Source organism: Oculina patagonica, chromosome 14 (assembly GCF_052425735.1).
Source record: "Oculina patagonica isolate OP01 chromosome 14, crgOcupat, whole genome shotgun sequence".
NCBI lineage: Eukaryota > Metazoa > Cnidaria > Anthozoa > Scleractinia > Oculinidae > Oculina > Oculina patagonica.
The window spans coordinates 23,229,920-23,251,007 of record NC_135771.1 but is presented as its reverse complement, the minus strand read 5'-3'; the positions used below and the strand labels follow the sequence as shown (position 1 = coordinate 23,251,007).

At 38.2% G+C, this 21,088-nt stretch overlaps 1 protein-coding gene across 1 annotated transcript in view; it reads left to right on the top strand.

Moving 5' to 3' along the window:
- LOC144637619 (uncharacterized) overlaps window positions 1-21,088 on the top strand; it is a 114,311-nt gene that overhangs the window by 65,684 nt on the left and 27,539 nt on the right. The gene's annotated exons all lie outside the window — the stretch shown is intronic.

The following is a 21,088-nucleotide window of genomic DNA, read 5'->3' as shown; positions in this document are numbered from 1 at the left end:
GGACCATTCCACGTGTTACATAGTTAAACCTTCCTCACTGGGGGTAGTATACATGTGATAAAACTAGTGTTCGCGTGCGCGTAAATTTACTGCATCCGAAACACAGCTCGGAGCTGAGTTTGACCAATGTTCAACCTGGCGCGTGGTTCTTGCTCTGCAAGCGGTTTAGTTTTTTAACCGCGCCGCGTGGTTCGTGTTCTGCGCGGACGTTTTTTTGAACCGCGCGGCGCGGTACGTGCTCTGTGCGGACTTTTTTTTAACCGTGCGGCGCTGTTCTTGCTCTTCCCTTACTTTCTTTTTTTAACCGCGCGGCGCGGTTCGTGCCCTGTGCGGACGTTTTTTTGAACTTCGCAGCGCGGTTCGTGCTCTATACCCTTACTTTTTTTGTCGGTGACCAGATTGATGCCCCCGCTTTTTGGATTTTTTTGATCAACTTTTGAGCAACGATTTGTGAAATTTCGTTAACTTATTTTTTAAATTTCGAGCAACTTGTGGACAGCCCTACCTGCGTACTTAGCTAGAATTAGAACCATGTGATAAAGGTGTGCATGTACATTTGAAGGTTAGTGTTTGAGTATTTATTCACTTACTATCATTATTTTTTATTTTTTTCTTAACTAATTTAGGTGGAATACCTGTAAACTAGCTGGTGTGACATTTCTGCAATGTCACACCTTATTGCTAAGTGTATATACTACTTATTAACCGAGAGTGAGGTCATTACAGGGAAATCTCAGACCGAGGCCTTGATGTATTGACCGAGCGATAGCGAGGTCAATACATCAAGGCCGAGGTCTGAGATTCCCCTGTAATGACCGAACAGACAAGGTTAATAAGTTATTTATTATATGGCCTTTTAGCGCTATTCTAAAAATATCTAAAAAAAAAAACACCGAGGTGAAACTCGCTCTCGCTCTCTGTGGCTCTCTTCGTCGCTCATACTGAAGAAGTATCGGTAAGCTAATATTTTTCTTTCAGTTATTGAAGAGATAGTTACATTTTGTCGGTATTTATTGTCGTTTTCGCAATTGCGCTAGTAGCTTTTACTCACAACTCAAAAAACTGTCGAGCCGAGAAAATGTTTCATAATGCCCGGTCATTACAAGAAAATAATGCCCGCTCAGCAGCCAATCAGAGCGCGCGTACTATTGTAGCCATATAATAAGACACATTAAACGACTATTTAACAATTAGATTATGAGCTCGAGATTTCTATCGTGTGATAGTTGATGAGGGCGAAGCCCTCATCAACTATCACACATAGAAATCGAGAGCGAATAATCTAATTGTTTTAGTATAAATCTACTAGACGTTCAAAACTTAACAACAAGACAGGCTCTCGATTTTATTGAATAATGATATAAATAAGTCACACATCACGCGGATAATTGACAACTGCACCACATTGCATTGGCTTCTGTGTGCGCGTTTGCATTTCATTCACGATTTATTGAAACCGTTATATGCCCGAAACTGAAGGAAAAGCCAAGTTTTTTATTGTAAAATGACGATTGAAAGATGTACTGACGCACAAGGGCCTTTGGAAGTCAAGTTTTTTTAAATTCGAAAACGTAAAAGATTAAAAAAAGTTAAGCGAGTTGTTCGCAAGGAAGAAACCACATTGCACTGTTTAGCTTCTGCGTGCGCCTTTGCATTTCATTCACGATTTATTTAAACCGTCGTTTGCTCGAAATTGAACTAAAAGCCGGATTTTCACTGTAAAATGACAATTTAAAGATAGACTGACTTACAAAAGCCCTTTGGAAGTCAAGTTGTTTTAAATGTAGGAAACGTGAACGATAAGAAATTTATGAAAGTTGAACGAGTCGCCCGCAGCCTTGAATTCGCTTTCAATTTTGTTGTTTTATTTAAGTCTTATTGATGCATAAAAAAACTTGGAGGTCGAATCTGTTTAGCCTTTCTTTTACGGCTCCTTGATGGGACGATGAAACTGTGTTAGTTCGCAAAGACATTTTAAACTTTATTTCCACAAAATGTCTCGGTGAAACGCATCTCTGAATGTTATAAAATTATAGATTCGCCCGCTTTTAAGAGCGTAAATGAATATTAATTGCTTTTCTTACCGTGTAAAATCTTCCTTACATATTTCGGTACAGTCTTTATCTTCTCCAACATCGCCCGGAATAGTAAATAATCCAAGTCCTTCTTTACGGTCAATTTAAAAGCGAAAAAGCGGCGACCATTCTGTTGACAACCGCACGCTGTTTCGCTACTCACCTTCTACAACAGAATAGAAGGTGAGTAGCGTAGCCAATCAGAGAACAGCATTCGTGATAGAACGCTAGTAGATTTATACTAATGTATTTTATACCATGCCAAAGAAAATACAGCCAATCAGAATACAGGAAAGCCGTTGTATATTCGACGGTATTCAACCCAACCTTCCCATCGTGCGCTGCGATTGTATTCTCGACGAAATTTAGTGAGCGTTTTTTCTATGGCATGGTATAAAATAGTTACACAACACTTTCTCGTGGTATATTATGGAATATCCCACTTGTCACTTGTATTTTCTTGGTATACACACTCGCCTAAAGGCTCGTGTGTATACCGAGAAAATACAAGTGACTCGTGGGATATTCCATAGTATACCACTCGAAAACGTTGCATAACTAGTATGTATTGTATTGTATTGAGTTCTAACTAACTACGACCTTACCAGCGATGAAGGTCGAGCAGAGGAATACAGCACAGTAAACAAGAATTTGCTTCATTTTCAGTCGAAGTTACTCGGTGATCAGTGTGTTCCGTCTGAGGTATTGAATGAATATCTTGCAGGACTGTGGGTTAAATGGTATGATATTTATGTTATTAAAATTTATTATTACACGTCATTTGACCACATAAGATCAGAAGAATTGACGAAATATGACACGTTATTACACTGCTATCTAAGGCCTGGAACTCCTTACCTAATAATGTAAGATCTGAACCTACTTTAACTGGTTTTAAAAGACTGCTAAAAGGAATCTCCTTTCAGGCATAATGGTATATCTTAACATTTTTTTTTTCTCATGTAAATAGATGTAAATAGATTTTAAATGTAAATTTTCATTTTTACAATTTTTGTTTCTCGAAGATATTAGCCTTTTTTAGGCTACTCTACAATTCGAGTTGAAATAAAGTTCATGTTATGTTATGTTACTGCAGTATTTCGTATTACACTCCTGGTACATACACTCTACAGCCCCATTTTGTAACTAGATAATAGGCGGGAAAAATTATTGTAGTGGTATAAAAATTCCCCTATGCCATGGTTTTAAGATAAATATCCTCACAGAAGTATATCTGTGAAACCATCGAATGAGTGTATGTATTGTTTTTGACTGTAACGAAATTATAAAAACAAAAACAAACAAATACCAACAGCGAAGCATTTAAAGTTGCTAAAATTATATGAAACTTAGAAATTCGTCCCGAATACGCATGTTTTCAATGCGAGTGCAATTATACACGTTGCTTTGTCGTCATTCTATTCGCTACTTGCTCTTTTTCACCTATCTGGTATGAAAAGGTACGCGGATCGATGTATTTGGCCTAAAATGCACCCGGATTGCGGATTTTTGCGATACATCAAGCGAATTCCCGGACTTCAAAAATACTGTGGATCGCGGATTAGCTGATGTTGACGAAATTGTTGCAAAAACATGCAATAAAACGAATCTTCTTAAAAGAGTGGAACTACACCAGACAAAGTTTTCAAGTTATGCGGATTCGGATTTGAGCGAAAATAGTGGCGGATTTACGGATTTGGCCAAAAATAAAACGGATCGGCAGATTTGCGTACCTCTATTCACCCTCTCTGTTAATATTGTAGTCTAGTTACAACTTAAACTTACTACACTGGCGTCTCCTCGGTAATTTTTTCCCTTTAAAGTCTGAGCACTCTCCTGTGATAACCTAAACCTTGGTTATACGTTTGGCCACTTTGAAGAACTGAATGCGTTCCGTGCTTCTCGTCCTTTCAAATGTCCTAATTATGTAAAATATTGTTATGAAGTGAAATATTACTTTTAGTGCTCCGTAATTTTAGTTCATGATTAATTGTTTATAACTTAGTAAAACATGAGAATCTTGTGATTTAAGGGCCCGACAGCCCGCACAGAAATCTATAGTTGTTTATCTTTTAAGAGTTTTCAGCTTAGATCGATTGTCTTCTTCAGTGGATATGTTTGGGTTAGTGATCGAGTGTTCGAAGGTTTATCTCCCACAAGAAGTTTCTAAGTTTAGGTTGTGTTGGTTATTAAGTCATGTGTTTGTATTAGACGTTTACGTTCCCACCGTAAATGAACTTGGAAATGTTAGCTGAACTTGGTTTGGACCTCCATAAAGGTTCCTGTTATAGTTTCTTGTCAATTCTTCCGAATTTGTCATTGGTCGTTTACTCTTTATTTTGGTTTTTCATGTAGGTCTGTTTGTATTTGCTTTCCTAAGTAGGTCATGGGAATGTCTCAAGTTTTCCAAGGTCATAGAGATTCGAACCCAAACATGTCTACAATTTTACTATATAGTCGAGAAACCTTCGAGGTTTAATTCAGCTGTAGTAAGAGAGTAGTAGAATTGTAGCTGTGAAGAGCCAGATGCAGCCGAAGAAATAAAGAAGAAACTCAGAAGATCTGCTTAGAGTCTTGGTTACCTCTCGCCGAGCTTTTCCCCCTAAAGACACGCTAACAATATAGAACATGAAATCCATAGCATCAAATTAGGAAAAGTACTGTTGACGCTCACGCTACAACAGCGCAGAGTTTTTGGCGCCAGGAGATCTCAAAAACAGCGCATGCTCAGTCGTATTTAACTAGGGTAGCCTTCTTAATATTTACTTAGTGAACAAATTTCGTTGAGCAAAAAATATTAGAAAATTTTACTCGTCAGAAAAATTTCAAGCAACCTAAGACTAGCCATAGAGAGTGTGAAAATCAACTGCCATTCTTTTATGTCTAAACATAAGTTTAATTCAAATCTTGAGCATGAAAACTACGTTCAAAGCTCGCAAATATAAACAAAAGACGACAAAGTCTACCAAAGGGGGGAAGCCCAAGGAATTTTTCAGTTGTTTCCTAGGAAATAAACTGCAACTTAAAAACATTTTGGACGACACTTGAATTCAAAAACATACAACGTAACCATTAAAAAATACAAAGTAAAGAAGGAAAGTACTCAGTGTCAAATTAGAGTGACGTTTTAAGTAAACGTTTTCCTTAAAACACGCAATGTTTTAAGAAAATTGTGTTGATATGGCGCCAATAGTTTACCCAATACTGGTTAGGCAACGAAAATGATTGACAATTAGATATCTGAAATGATCACTTTCCATGTATAAAAAATATTGTTGTTTAGAATAACTACTTTTCCGAAACCGAAGGAATATTGGTTATTTTCTACTCTGATATTACTTTGCAAAAAAACCCGCAAATGCAGCGTTAAGTTACTAAGTCAGTCGAAGTAAGAAACACGATCTGGTTTATTTGCTTGTAACTCCGTAACACTTCAGCTCTTTTGGAATGTGCACGCAATACTGATAAATGTTCTCGGATTCTCCAAATGCAGCTGTTTTAGGAAGAAATAAAATTTGTTGGTCAGCAAAATGTTGTACTCGCGCCACGTGAGATCATTTGCATTGCACTTGCATCTATACAAGTAGTAGCCGGTATTTGCACATTCTCGTCCCCAGAGGCCGCGATCCTTCTGGTCAGCAACAGGGATGGGATCGATCCCTGGCGCTGACCAGAAAGATCGCGGCCTCTGGAGACGAGAATGGGAATTAGCATCAATTAGCACAGTGCCAGTTTCCGCGCATGCGCACTTGTAAGGAAAGTTGAATTTTCTTCCTCCCCAATACGTCATCTTGTCTCCATCACGTGACACCCACCAGCCATACATCACACCGTTGAGTAATAGCATTGAGTGATAACTAACATTCGTACTTGATAACCTGTCCCCACTGGGCAGATTTGGCCGTTCCTGGGCCGTTAGGTTTTTCAGGAAAGAAGATTGATACGTTTATAAAAGCTTCTCTGGTGACATCCTGTCAAGCGCGTAGACTGGTTACTGTCACGCCAACATTTTTCTTGTCAGTCATGTCACAGTCAATGGTGTAAGGTGTCACGCGGCTCCTACCCCATCAGGGTCGTTGACGTAAGAATCCCTTTTCTACAACCTGGAAGCTATTCAAAGTAAAAAAAAATACACCGTAGGTCACTTCTGAAGATGTATGTTGTAACATACGAAGCGTTAAGTTCTTAAATCAAAGTTTTTCCGACATGCGTTGTCTTGTCATGTTTGTCACCGCAGTGTGTTTTTTATTTTTACACGTAGGTTTACTAAATCGTGCTAACTTGGAAATGCACATCAGATAAAATCAACGAGGATCAGTTTTTAAAAGGTTTGATGAACGATAAATTTTTTAGTATACAGTATACTAAATCTTTTTTAACCGTCTGTTCTTAACTCTACTCACCCCCACCCGGATGATTTCGCGTATTCCCCCCCCCCCCAACCCGCAACCCCCACACCAAGTTATGACCGCGTGAAAGCCTGGTGCCGATGAAAGCAGAAAACAAAGATGGCGGACATTTTGAAATTTTCCAACCATTTATCAGTGATTTATCGACTGTGGAGTGCAGTTTTGATGTCTTACAAAGCCCTTTGGTGAGATTATAACGTCTGTAACGTTAACTTCAGACAGAATGGCAAGCCAGGTGTTCTGTTTTGTGCAGCTCAACTTGGTTTTAACAGCATGATGTTTGAAGCTCTGACACTGCGCCAACCTTCAAGGTTTTGTTGGTGAGTAATTACAGCGTTTATATACCTCACAGAGTGTAAATGCACTAGAAAAATGATTCTTGGGAACTTAATTTGTGCTTATGTACGAAAAATGAACTAAATGAAAGCTTGAATATAACACTGAATGTCTGTAGGCTTCTGTTTTATTAAACACGTGCTTATATACAAAGGCAACAACACTGACAAACTTTGGCGAAACTCTGTAGAAAACCTCTAAAAATACATTTCAATGAACTACGGTCCAAATTCAAACGAATGTACTTTTGGAATTTAGCATTGCCTTTTACATTTTCTACCACTTCTACTCTCCCCTCCCAGTTCTCCATCCTTAGCAACTTAAACCCCCCCCCCCCCCATGTACTTTTTTCCCCTTACAAGCTCAGCTACCTTATTGTTACTTATTTTCGCCATTTTTTGAAAATCACGAAATTATAGACCCGCAAAAATTTATTTTAAATGTTTTCTATTGTATATTTTATGTTAATTTATTATAATTTTTGGCCAAATCATAGCCTGCGTAGCTGGCGGTATTGTTGGGTTTTTAAGTACGCAACAGCAAGCGGCGAAGCCGTGACAACGAGCGGCGCTGCGCCGCGAGTGGCTTGGGGAGGAGAAGCTGAAATACCGCCTGCCCGGATGGGCTGCTTTTCTGAGAAGCCCGTACACTGGCGTACGGAGCATCCTGATTGGATGGGAATGCTAAGCACGTCAATCAAATGTCTCGGTAATCTCCCAAGGGAGCGCTCCAAAGGCCGGAAGATCTTTACCGCGTACAATTAAAGCAAATCAAGCGAATCAGTTGGCCTTATCGAGTTTGAATATTTTACGCGAAGATGGAGAAATTGTTTGAAGCAAGAGCATGAAGCGGCTGCAAACGTTTGTCACAATTTGTTTCGTGAAAAAGATGCGATGGCCATTTTACTAATTACAGCATTGCAGTTTATTTAATTTGGTGCGACTCCTGGTGCGACTCAGACTAAACTTAAAAACATAACGACATAACGCTTTGGTTGTATTGTATTGTTAAGAAAATCTGTGACACACCTTTGCTCGGTTAGATATTTAGAAAGCAGTATTCAACAAGATAAACTGTTTATTTTTTCGTTAATGTGACCAGTTGGAAGCGGTTCATTTCTGTCGGACTTGTTGCGTGACATTGCCAGGTGACATTATTTCTTTGTGTTAAAGCTTTTTTCTCACCGATATATTGAGCGCTCCTGTCGAAGCCTGGTTAGTTTCGAAAGATGAACTTTTTTCCTCGCTAGATTTTTGCCGAATGAAGAGTCCGATTTGTAGTGTTTCGTCAACTGCCGTTATGAAACGGAGTTTATCGTTGACGTGACTGTCAAAATAGATTGTCTGGATTATTCTAAGCCGCAGAACCTGTCAACAGTTTGTCAAAATGCAAATAAGGGGGCGTAAGCCAAAAAGGCAGCCCATCCGGGCAGGCGGTATTTCAGCTTCTCCTCCCCAAGCCACTCGCGGCTGCGCCGCTCGTTGTCGCGGCTTCGCCGCTTGCTGTTGGGCACTTAAAAACCCAACAATACCGCCAGCTACGCAGGCTAGCCAAATCACAGTTCCGCGAAATATGCCTGTTCCATTTTCACGAAATTAAGTTTCCGCAAAAATTAGTAACTATAAGGTATGCCATTAATCCTGGTTATAAGCAATGGGCTTATACAGCTTCGTAGCGTTCATGTATATGTTGTGGTTTACATGTAATTTTATCTTTGGTATAAAATTGTTCAAACCAGTTTGATTTTTATTTCTCTTTGTTTCAGATTATGATAAAGATAATGAGACAATGAAAAATAAAAATCAAACTGGTTTAAAAAATTTAACCAAATGTAAAATTAAACCACAACATATACAAGTAAAAGGGTTTTTTAGGTAGGCATATAAATGGAGGGGCTTATATCCAGGGGGCTTATAAGTGGAATATAAAAAGAAATTGAAAAAAGCCACCGCAGTGTTGATGAAAAGACATTTTTAAGTTAATGGGTCATATAATAAAGCAATTAACCCTGTTCAGTTCTGTCATCCAGCATAGGGGGGGGGGAGGGGGGGGAGGGAGGTATAACCTGATCAATGTATTTGTTTCCTGGTACATGGGACTACCTTATTGTTACTTATTTTCGCTGGACTTAATTTTCGTGATTTTCAAAAAATCGCGAAATTAAAGACCCACGAAAATATATTTCAAACGTTTTCTATTGTATTTTTTATGTTAATTACGTATTTTTGGCCAAATCGCAAAAATTAAGTCCCGCGAAATATGCCCGTTCCATTTTCGCAAAATTAAGTTCCCGCAAAAATAAGTAACAATAAGGTATTACCTGGGGGGCTTATAAGGGTGGGGGCTTATAACTGGGATTTTATGGTATACGAACAATGAGAACAAAAGAAATGAAATGTTTTTTTCCTTCAGTGACATTTGGAACAAATTTGTCACATTTTCAGCATAAAAATACTTTAGAGTGCATGCCAAGACAAAGGGTTTCTATTAACTGACAGTTGGCGATAAGCGCAACACCTGAGTCAACTATGTCATTTGCTGGCTAGGAGGTCCGTACTGGGAAAAACTGTGCCTGAGGTTTTGAGTATAACTTAAAGTCATATCCCAAGGGCTGTGCTCAAGACCAAGGTTACAGTTTTTCTGAGGGTACAGACTGACTTACCGGTTAATGGCCAAATCCTTCAATCCGTTAAAAAAGGTGTAACATTTCGAATCCAAATTTTATTTGTTGCTAAGATTTGTGGAAAAACGCCCCTGGGTGATTCCACATGTATGAGACCTTGCAAAAGTGAAAAAAATCAAATCTAATTTTTCTGATTGAAACTTGTGCTAGCAGAAAGCTAATACAATGTGCTGTTTGAAATTTCCAAGCTTTTGTTTATCTTGACCGTACTCACTCAGTAGAAGGCTACGAAATTTGGGGCTATTTTAATCCTCTGGTTTCGAAATGTTTGGATGGAAACTTTAAGACACTTTATCAAACACACTAAAATGATTTATATGACCATTTGAGCATGATTCTAAACCCTTTACCATAAACAAGCATGAGGCTATAAAAAAATTACCAACCAGTTGCTTCTTTGCAGGAAAAAGCTATTTGAATTTGTGTTGTGGACATTACGTAATGTCCGCAACGTTAAGGCATTGTCTTTTAATTCACATTCAAGAGTAACACCATTTTCAAGATATATTTATGCTGCTCTTTTAGTTTGATACAAACATTGTTTTAGTCAAAGAAAGTTGGCCAGGCAGGTTTTCTGTGTCCAGAAATTAAGTGGGTTATTGTGTTGCGGACTTTACGTTGCGGACATTATATGCTCTATATCTTACTTTATTGTGGCAGTTTTATGACAAATGACAAAGCTCTGAACAAAATATATCTGTTTTTGACAGTGCTTTCTTTAGTAAGTGAAAAAAGCTTAATTCAAGAATCAAGGAAGCTTATTTGAATTTATGTTGCGGACATTACATAATGTCCACAACGTTGAGGCATTCTCTTATAATTCACAGGAAATATAGTTATACACCATTTTCAAGATATTTTTATGATGCTCTTTTTGTTTGATACAAGCATTGTTTTAGTCAAGAAAGTTGGCCAGACAGGTATTCTGTGTCCAGAAATTATGTGGGCTATCGTGTTGCAGACATTATGTTGCGGACATTACAGTACATGCTCTGTATCTTACTTTTATGACAAATGACAAAGTTCTGAACAGAATATAACTTATTTTTACTGGCAGGTGCTATCTCCAGTAAGCAATAAAAACAAAGCTAAATTCAAGAATGAATGACACACTGAAGACTTACATGTTAGAAAAGTGACAATCTGAGGAATATCATTTTGTGTCAATTATAACCTTTCAGCTAGTGTAAATTTTCTAACTTTCAACCTAACAGAACAATTCAATCAAGCTAAATGGCATTACATCAATTGAACGTTTTTCAACCATCAAACATATGCATTACAAACAACTGCATATTTAAAGTGTTTATGCAAATGTAATACAACTCTGACAAAATTCGCATTTGTCTGGCCACTTCTAAAATGCAAACATATAGTCCTGCTCGCAGTCAGGTGCACCCCACAGGTTGAGTTTTCAATATTTCAGATCAAATCAGTGCTAGCTCAATACTTTGTCAATATCACTCTGTTTGCATCAAGGAACAACAAATGGGCCAGTATTTTTAAGTGTAATAATGGACCAAAAAAAACAAAAGACAAATGTATGGACAATCAATGTCATCCCTTCCTGGCCAAACATATTGGCCATAATGTACTCTAGTATGCAAAAACTTGGAAGTCTTGACCTGGATTTCAATTGAAAAAAAAATATTTAGAGCTTTTACTTTCATAAGAACATCCTCTAAAACACATGCAAGTACCCAGTATCATCAACAGGTTAAAACAAATATGATTTGAAACATGTTCCCAAAAATGTAATGTCCGCAACAGATTCTTTGTAATGTCTGCAATGTTTTTGTTCACAAATTTTTGTTTATATAACTGAATAGAGGAAATTGCTAAGAGTTTTTTCAAGGCAGTTGGAAAGTTAAATAATTCCTATGTTTACTTGTATAATATTTTTTTGTCAAGATTTTTTAATTCACAGAAAAATTAATTTTAGGGAAATCAATTAATCCTTTGGTTGTTTTTTGGTGTAATGTCCGCAACACACCTTCTAAAATTTGCTGTTCAAAGGCATTGTGAGCAAAGTAATTTTTCTTTTTGGGAAAATATTAGGAGTCACTTCAGTTATATTTAATAACACATAAGTTAGAGCACCCCAGTTAGCTGTGTAAATGTTTGGCAGAAGCTTCAAATTCAAATTTTTGTCTCTAAATGTAATGTCCGCAAGGTGGAATCACCCCCCTGGAGTTGTTTTATGATAGCTAAGGAACAATCAGCATTTTGCCATATTAACGATGGACTAAAAGAACTACGTATACCTCTACATTAGAAATCTGTTGTTGATCCTGACTTGTCATCCAAAACGATTTATGGGTCCTACTAGAAAGGAGAATTACGCTTGAATCTCCCTCTTGAAGATCGAACTTTATTGGAAGCAAAATCCAAAATACGGGCCCAAAATTCGATTAAACCGCGATCTGCTTCAATTGAAGGATCCTCAAATCCGTTAAAAAATTGCTCTGAATCTGAAATCCGGGCAAAAATATTGTCAAAATTCTTCGATCCGTTTTTCTATTCATCCCCCTCCTAAATTATGAAATTAAGAAGAGGGGTCACCATTTTCATAACTAAATTACAGTTACTTAGGAGCACAAGGACATTGGAGATACCCAATAATTCCTGACTACATCAACCTTCAAAAATCCCTTCACATTTTGTGCGAGCAGAAAAATAGGGAGAAAGCGAAACATTAATAATTTACAATAAATGTAATGTATCAAATTCAAAGATTATTATTTGAGGTCTGTCAAACCGGTCTTGATCTTTACAGCTAGGTGGAGGGAGGCTAAGGTAGCAGCAGAAACCCATAAGGGTTGAAACGTGCAAGTCCCTATGATTCGCATTGTACAAAGTGTTTGAACATTCGTTTACACTAAGTTCCATATTTGGAAAATCACGAGATACATTAATTGAAGACCGGCCGGAAAGAACGGCCACAGGACTTTCTGGCTAAATCAAACATTATCAAAACAGCTCCAAATTGCGCATGCAGGTTTGTTTACTTGTGCTAAACACTGTCCTTTGTTTCATTTCACTGGCCGTTCGTTCGTTTTTGAAAAATTACACATGCAAAAAAAAGGCATTTTGCAAGCTTACGTTCTCCCAGTCAGCTAGCAGTCTGAGTTTTCCAACGTATCACGTGTACATCTTTCCCTGCAGGGTTTTCTAAGCGTCTACGGAAGGCGAGAAACCATTAATTTTTACAAGCATGTCCTCGAATCGCTCCTGCCACGTTTCTTGTTGATTTGAGTAGAGTAGGACTGGATACTGCATTGTGACGTAAGGTCACATGATAGAGGCGGAAGAGTTTGAATTGAGCGAAATGGCGCCTATTGAAAGTAAAACGTAGAAGTTTATAGTTTTCGCTCAAGTGCGGCTGCCATGTGGTTGAAGGACATCATTAAGTCTGAATACCCGTAAGTTTACAGCATCGCTCGAAGAACTGAGCGATGTTTCTGCCTTTGTTTTGTACAACAGCGCTGTTTAGCGCTTCGGAAAAAACGTTGCACAAACCAAGGTAGTTTTGAGTCTGGCCGCATAGAAAGCCTAAAACAAGAGGTTTCTTGCCGGGAACTTCGTCAACGCGAGTTTTGCAGGGTCCGCTTGGGTGCTGCCGCGACAAAGTTGCCGAGAAGTGACCTGGCTTTAGACTATAAAAAATTCTTTATACAGTAGGTTTGGCAGGGGACCTTCCCTCACAAAAATTATTTCTGTGCCTCATTAAATATTCATCAATCAATAAATCAATCAATCGATTCGTGCCTTAGTTTATCTTGTTTTCGCGGGATTTTGTAGATGTGTGATGATGTAAGGAGTGGAGATAGAAGTGAGAGCAAGCCGGCGGCACTTAACTGAAAGCAAAACTAGTATAATGTGACAACACGAGCAAACGTATTCAATCAACAATCAGTCTTTATTTCACTTTCACCAGTCAAATTACAGCTAACGGTAACAGATTACAATAGTCTTGCCCGAAACACAAAAAGCAGCTAACCGCAAGCAGACTGCAGTGAAAGCTAGCCGCTTGAAACGCTTACGCTAACCCTAACCCTTAAACTTGGGTTTAGCTTTTTAACCCTAAATTTGAAATGAAACCCTAGCGTCAGACCCTAACCCTAACCCTTGGGGTTTAGGGTTAAGCTTTTTTCGCTAGGGTTAAGCTTAGGGGTTAGGGCTAGGCCTGTAATCCCAAAACTTTAGCTGTTTTCATTGTTTTGCGGAACAATAGGTTTCCTTTGTTTATCGTTTGTAAAAGAAAAGTCAAAAAGAAGCCACGCCGGCAAAAACCTTGTCTTTTTGCATGTGTAATTTTTCAGAAACGAGCGAAAGACCAGCCAGATGAAACAAAGGGCAGTGTTAAGCACACGTAAACAAACCTGCATGCGCAATTTGGAGCTGTTTTGATAATGTTTGATTTAGCCAGAAAGTTCTGTGGCCGTTCTTTCCGGCCGGTCTTCAATTGAAACCAATAAAAATTACTATATTTGGATTAAATTCACAGCGTGCGCTAGCTCACGCTCGATCGCGTAATCTTGTTTTTGAACAAGCTTGGTTGAATAAAGCTAAATTTGGTTAAAGTTTCCTGTTTCATCTTCATGAAGTAGTCTGGAGAACTTCGCATCGATACACTTGGGTCAAGATTCAAGCGACGTACCGCAAAACCAAAAATCATGTTGCGTGTGTCATTACCTGTATAAAGCATTTGCGTACAAATTCTTCGTGTTTCCAAAACGGTACTTCGCAAAATGAATATTCAAACGCTGTGCGCGCGTGTTACACGTTTCAACCCTTATGGGTTTCTGGTAGCAGCTCTCACAAAGTTTCAGGTGAATAACTGGCTACACATCAAGAGAACAACAGAACAAACAACAGGAAAAAATGTTGCTGCTCATAGCCCCCCCAAAAATAACAACTGTTATACTAAAGACCTTTAGAATTACAAGCTTAGGAGAGCTGATACACTACTGCTCTGATCCATATACAACTGGCTTTAGTTACTTTTAGTGGTGCCGCGCTGTATAGGGAACAACTGTCTAAATGCATGCGCTAAATGATGAATTTTATTGCGGGACCAAAAACTGTCTAAAAACGATAAAAATGTTTCAATTTTGTGTGCTTGCAGTTAGTTCCACTCCAGATTGCTTGCGGTTAGTTCCACTCCGGTTTGCTTGCGGTTAGTTCCACTCCGGTTTGCTTGCGGTTAGCTTTTATTTGTTAGTAAGGGCAGCATTTTTTAAAATTAATAACTGTATCACTCGCGTAGTACTACTTTTGTTTACGCCATTTTGCGCATGCATTTAGACAGTTGTTTTCCCTATAGAGCACGGCACCACTAAAAGTAACTAAAGCCTATACAACTTACATGTAATAAACATGGTTAAACAATAGAACATACTAACTAAAGACTATGCATTTTATCTTCAAGGACTTGCATTACTGGCGTCAAGAAGAAGACCTTAAAATTAATATTCACCTGAAGATAACAGACCAACATGCACTGAACCAAATGGAGGATTAAGACCATGCATTTGATTGATGTGGTGAGTTTTTAATTTTTTATGTCACTTTTATTAGTTACATGTAGACTATGATAGAAAATGAAAAATATTAACAAGAAGTGTAACAAAACTTAAAACTGCACTGTTGAGGTTTATCTTGAACTGCTCTTTCGACATGGACATGAGTGGGCATGAATGGCTGTTTTCTTGTTTTGCACCACAAGTGAAGGACTAGGAAAGTAGTTGCTTGAGTCACATCATCTGAGGCTTACAGCATCCACTACAGCTATCTTTAGCCCAGTGGTTATTTCCTTACCACTGACGTAATCCTTACAGGTTTTGGCGCATTCTTGCTTGCCTTGCAAATATTTAAGTTTTCTCCAGATCTGTGAAATTGCTTCAGTGACACAGTAAGAGAAATCCATTTCGCATTGAAAATTGAAAACTATATATATAGGCAAATTACAGTTTGATCATTGACTATCCCTCCTGGCAAAATAATATTTCATAGGAAACATGATTACATCTACCATACTGCCTGAGAGAATGTTGGCAATGTCGACACAATGCATGATTTCGTGTAAATAAACAACTTTATGTACATTCAATACCCACCTCGAATCAAATGCTTACCACAAACCCTGTCAGGAATTAAAGCATTTCAAAGTTTGGACCTAGATAAAAATACTTACCACACTTAATAATGATTGGTTTCACAGACTTGTTGGCAGAGACTGGAAGTTAGCACAGAAGACTGTGGACCCAGCACAGAGGACCCAGCACAGAGGACCCAATACAGAGGACCCTGCCCAGAGTAGCACAGAGGACCCCCCACAGAGGACCCAGCACAGAGGACCCAGAACAGAGACCCAGCACAGAGGACCCAGAACAGAGGACCCAGCACAGAGGACCCAGCACAGAGCACCCAGCTTAGAGGACCCAGCACAGAGGACCCAGCACAGAGGACCCAGCAAAGAGGACCCAGCACTGAGGACCCAACACAGAGACCCAGGATAGAAACCCAGGACAGAGGACCCAGCAGTAGGTAGTTTTATTAGTTTCAATTATTGTATATTTTATATTTTCGAACTGTGACATTTCTACTTCCTATGTTTAGATTTAAATACTTTTTAATTTCTAGGGAGGACCTCCCTGAAAACCACGCATTTATGTGACGGGCACTTCCTCTTTAAAGATTGTTTTTATTTTTTTTATTTATTTATTAGGACCCAGCACAGAGAACCCAGCACAGAGGACCCAGCTCAGAGAGCCCAGTACAGATAACCCAGCACAGAGGACCCAGCACTGAGGAACCAGCACAGTGGACCTAGCACAGAGGACCTAGCACAGAGGACCTAGCACAGAGGACCCAGGACAGTGGACCTAGCACAGAGGACCAAGGACAGAGGACCAAGGACAGAGGACCAAGGACAGAGGACCTAGCACAGAGGACCTAGCACAGAGGACAGAGGACACAGCAAGCCTTGGATGATCAAGAACTTTTGCTGAACTGTAAATACTGTTTGTGTAATGTATATGTTAAGGTAATATTATACCAAAAGACTGTTCACTGACAAGTGTTTACCATGAATCATAGAATAACTATTCAACATTTCCTCTTTACAGACGTTCAACAAATTAACAACTCAGTGATGCTCCTTTGTACCAAATTGGACCAAAATTTCTTTGATTACTCATGGTAAACATTTGTTTTACAATGGAACACTAATACTGACTGTTTATTTACCTAGCTACTTGTGCACAAAGTGAAAAAGATTCTCTGGTCTTCTTTACAGTTGTTATTTTTTGGGGTAATAAGCCAACAACCAACCAACCACTTCCCACCCACCCACTTTCCTGCCAGCCAACCAACCGACACAACTACTGTAACACAATTAAACAAAAAACTAAATGACAGACCCACCAACCAACCAATCACTTAGCGGACCGAACAATCAACCTACCAACCAGCTAACCAACCAACTGACCAAACAACTAACCAGCCAGGCAGCCAGCCCCCCCAACCAAACGACCAGCTGACCAGCCAGACAACCAAGCAACCAGACAGCCAACCAACCAACCAGCCAGCCGGCCAACCAGCCAACCAAACAGGCAGACAGACAGACAGCCATCCAACCAGCCAGCCAGCCAGCCAGCCAGCAGGCCAGCAAACCAATCAGCCAGCCAACGAGCCACGAGCCAACCAGCCCATGGACCAACCAGCCAGCAAATCAGCCAGCCAGCTAGTCAGCTAGCAAGCCAACCAAGCAACCAAACTAAATTGCCGCAACCAAACAACAGTTACTAACCAAAAGGGGGCTAAAAAACATTAAAAACACATTATTTGAATTATATTACTTTGATGCACATGTGGCTAGTTATATAAACAGATTAATACACTGACCAGTGTGTGTGGTGTGGGGGCCATTCATTTGCAAAATAAGTGGCTTGCTTACAAATTCCTTCTGATCAGTAGCTTTATCACATTTTTTTCTCAAATTGTCTTTTTTTGAAACCAAAATTAGTTCTTTGATTCATAACATTAGGCTTCAGTTTCTTAGTAAAATTTACAGATCCCAGTCACTTGCCTAGGTAATTTATTTTTGCCAATAACATCATCACCAAATTAAAACTAATTGAGACCATTCTTAAATCTTTCTGAACATAAACAGTACAAAAATGTAGGGCTCAAATTTTAATTTGCTGTTACATTGTTCTAAAACCATCAAATTTTCTTTAACCAGAAACTAAACCAAATTAATTGGTGCAGTGCTTTAGGTAAAATCTGCTTAGTTTATTTACATATTTCACATTTGTTTTGTGTCCAAGAATTATCGCGAATACGCGATAAGCACTCAAATTTTATTACTTTTGTTTTTTATCGAAGACCATTCGCTTTTTTTCAAATCCAAAACTTAAATTTCATCTTCCTGAAGCCACTTATTTGTTTATGAAAACTCAGATCAACTTTGCCTACTTAGCAAGACGTTTCATTCTTTCAAAGCAAAAAGTCATTGCTGTAATCCAAATTTGATTAGCTCCTCGATAGGAATTTTGTAGGTAAGAAAATATTTTCTTTATTTTACAAGGTAAGATACATTGTAGTTTTAATGTCCATCATACTCTAGGCCTTTATTTGATCTTTTCATACTTAAAATTCATTTTGTCGGCTACTTCATCCTCACTGATTACAACTTTTTTGGGTTGCAGCACAATTTTTACTGTTATTTTTACACTAAAAAAATTTCAAGGAATATTTTTTTTGTATTACATCAACAGTATGATGGTACTTTAGACTACAATATTATTTCTTTTCACCTTTAACAAAGGAGGCTTTCTAAAATCGTTTTTTTTTTGGCTATTAAATGAGTCAAATTAAATTCAATTCAGTGTCTGTTAAACAAACTATTAATTCAATACCAATCTCCAGGATTTCGCAAATTCAAATTAATTACAGTCCTGCAAACTTAGCATTTCTTACACAATCAATTAGCAAAGACAAATTCTCTTAGTTTTTTACTACATTTTTTTTTTCGCCTCCTTTGTTTAAAGGTGTCACAACAAGCTCATTAGCACAGAAGAAAACATTTCCTAATTTATTCAGTATTTTCACATGAAAAGGACTTAACAGTTGATCAGGTATAGACAGAGCAATCTGGGGGGTATAGAATAGTCTTTGAATCTAAGTGGGCTTTGTCAAAATCATCTCACATAAGATTCTCGCAGTAGCTTTATAAGAAACCTAATAGTTATATATTTTCTTTTTTTGTTCGGATCTTTATGTAGTATTTTAAGCAAGGGTCATTACAACTTAGGTAATCTTACGTATTGCCTTATTAAGTACACGTCAAAGGACATTTTTTTACAGAGAAAGTATTGTTTTGCAATCGTACGTTTCCCGCCAAAAGTCTCTTATAGCATAGGTCTAAGTACTATTATTGTATCATTATATTACAATAACAGAGCTTCTTAAATAAGTTAGTTAAGGGGCATAAGTGGGGTAGGCATTTTCATTTTCCGTTCTTACTGTGCTAATGAGCTTGTTTATTTTCCTTTTTGTGGATTTTATATTCTCCACTCAACTTAGTATATTTTAGATTATTTTCAGGAACTGAGATGGCCCACACACCCGCACACATAACAAATGGTCAGATTTTCATCTAGCCGATCAACGTCCCTGCAGGGTTGTGGAAACTCTTGCTCTGAGCTGGGTGTTTCTGATGTTCCTCTGCAATATTCCAACTGAGAAATCCTGGTGAGTTTATCTGATCCGTTCATTTTTGATGGAGGCACTTGGGCACTTTGATGATTTGGTCGTTTGCTCTCAAGTGGAGGAGGCATTATGAAGGGAGGTGAGAGTTTGCTTTTCATGTCTTTTCGGCTTTACTTAACTACGTCAGAATACCACACCTTTATTTTAATTGGCTTTCAAAGATGTTTGTTTCCAATCAATGTATCTCGAAATCTTCTGTTGTTGAGGACGTAAAACAGTAGTGCTTTGGTGCAGGTCAGGGGCGGTGCATTTCCTGGATTTTGGAGTTAGTCTTGAACAAGGAATGTCGCTAATCTGGCTTGACTGGAATTTCACAAGCGACACTAGATTGAGCTGATAGTCATCTGGGACTCTCCTGAACAAGCTGATACCTGTTAAGGGATTTTCTTTCTTAAGAAAGGCGCAAAATTAAGAAATTATCGACCAAAATTATCGACATAAATCGATTCATATTTTTTTCCGAGCTGAAAATAAAAATAATTTTTTTATGAAATTACAATCTTATATTCCTCTCAGATTAACATAAAAATTGGTTAATCTGAAGTCTCCGACGCATCTGTTATGTGAATCGTCACGCAACACTTTTTCCCGAGTGTTGCGTGACGATTCACCGTGACAGCTGCGAAGGAGGCATCTTAAGTAAAAAAAAAATAGAAATTTCTGCCCTTTTATAGATTTCAATTTTTATTTTTTAAATTTGGAAGCGTAGGTCAGTTGATCATCCGGACTTTCAAACTTCACCTCGAAAACGTTATTTTGTGACCAAATCCAAATTATATTTATTTTTTTTCTAGGCCAATTGTTTATCTTGTCTTCCAAATCTTTAAATTAAAAGTCGAAATATTTTTTTTTTGTCGTTTTATTCTTTTGGCCAATTGCGCATCTTAATTACCAAAACAAGTCTCGAAAATGTATTAGCAATTATTTCAATTTTAAATTCACAGGCTAATTTTCCGTTATGTATTCCAAAATAAAATTTAAAAATTTCTCTTTTTTATTATTGATGTTTTCAGTCAAAACGAATTCTTCATTTATGTTTCATTTCGTTGTCATCCTCGGGAACCAAAAGGTATTTAATCGGGGCGAGACGATGTCAACCGAGCGTCAAAATCGGCACGAAATATTCTTCGCGCCGAGTTTGCCGCTCGGTTTACTTCGCGCCCCGATTAACTGCCCTCGGTTCCCGAGTATGCTTCGTAGCTCGATGCTATTCAAAACCAAATTTACAAGTTACCAAGTTTTCTTAAAAATTCATTCGTGTTTGAATTCAAAGGTCATTCGGATCTCGATATTTAATTCAGATTTTCAAATTCTCTCTATTCGAAGTTTGCGCGCAAAACATTTTAACGACAAATTCGTAAAAAAATACTTCTATTTTTATACACGATTATTATCGATTAAAAATAACTGATTTCAAAACGAAATTAACGCGATTCTAGGTCGTTCAGACGGACAAAAATCGCCCGTCTGCCTTTGCGTTGTTGTTTCCTTAGCAATGAAGCTCAAATTTCAATCTTAAAACTAACAGCATATCTTTTATTCGCTTGAAACTATATTTCTAAAGCTCAGTTTCATAAAGAGATAATCGATTTTTTAATCTCATAGGCGAATTCTTTATCTTAACATCCAAAACAAGATCGAACGAACCGAACCTTTTTTGCTTATTTTATTCGTCATCCTCGGGAACCAAGCGGCATTTAATCGGAGCGACACGATGTAAAACCGAGCGGCAAAATCGGCACGAAATGTTCTTCGCGCCGATTTTCCCGCTCGGTTAACTTCGTCTTGCCCGACTAACTGCCCTCGGT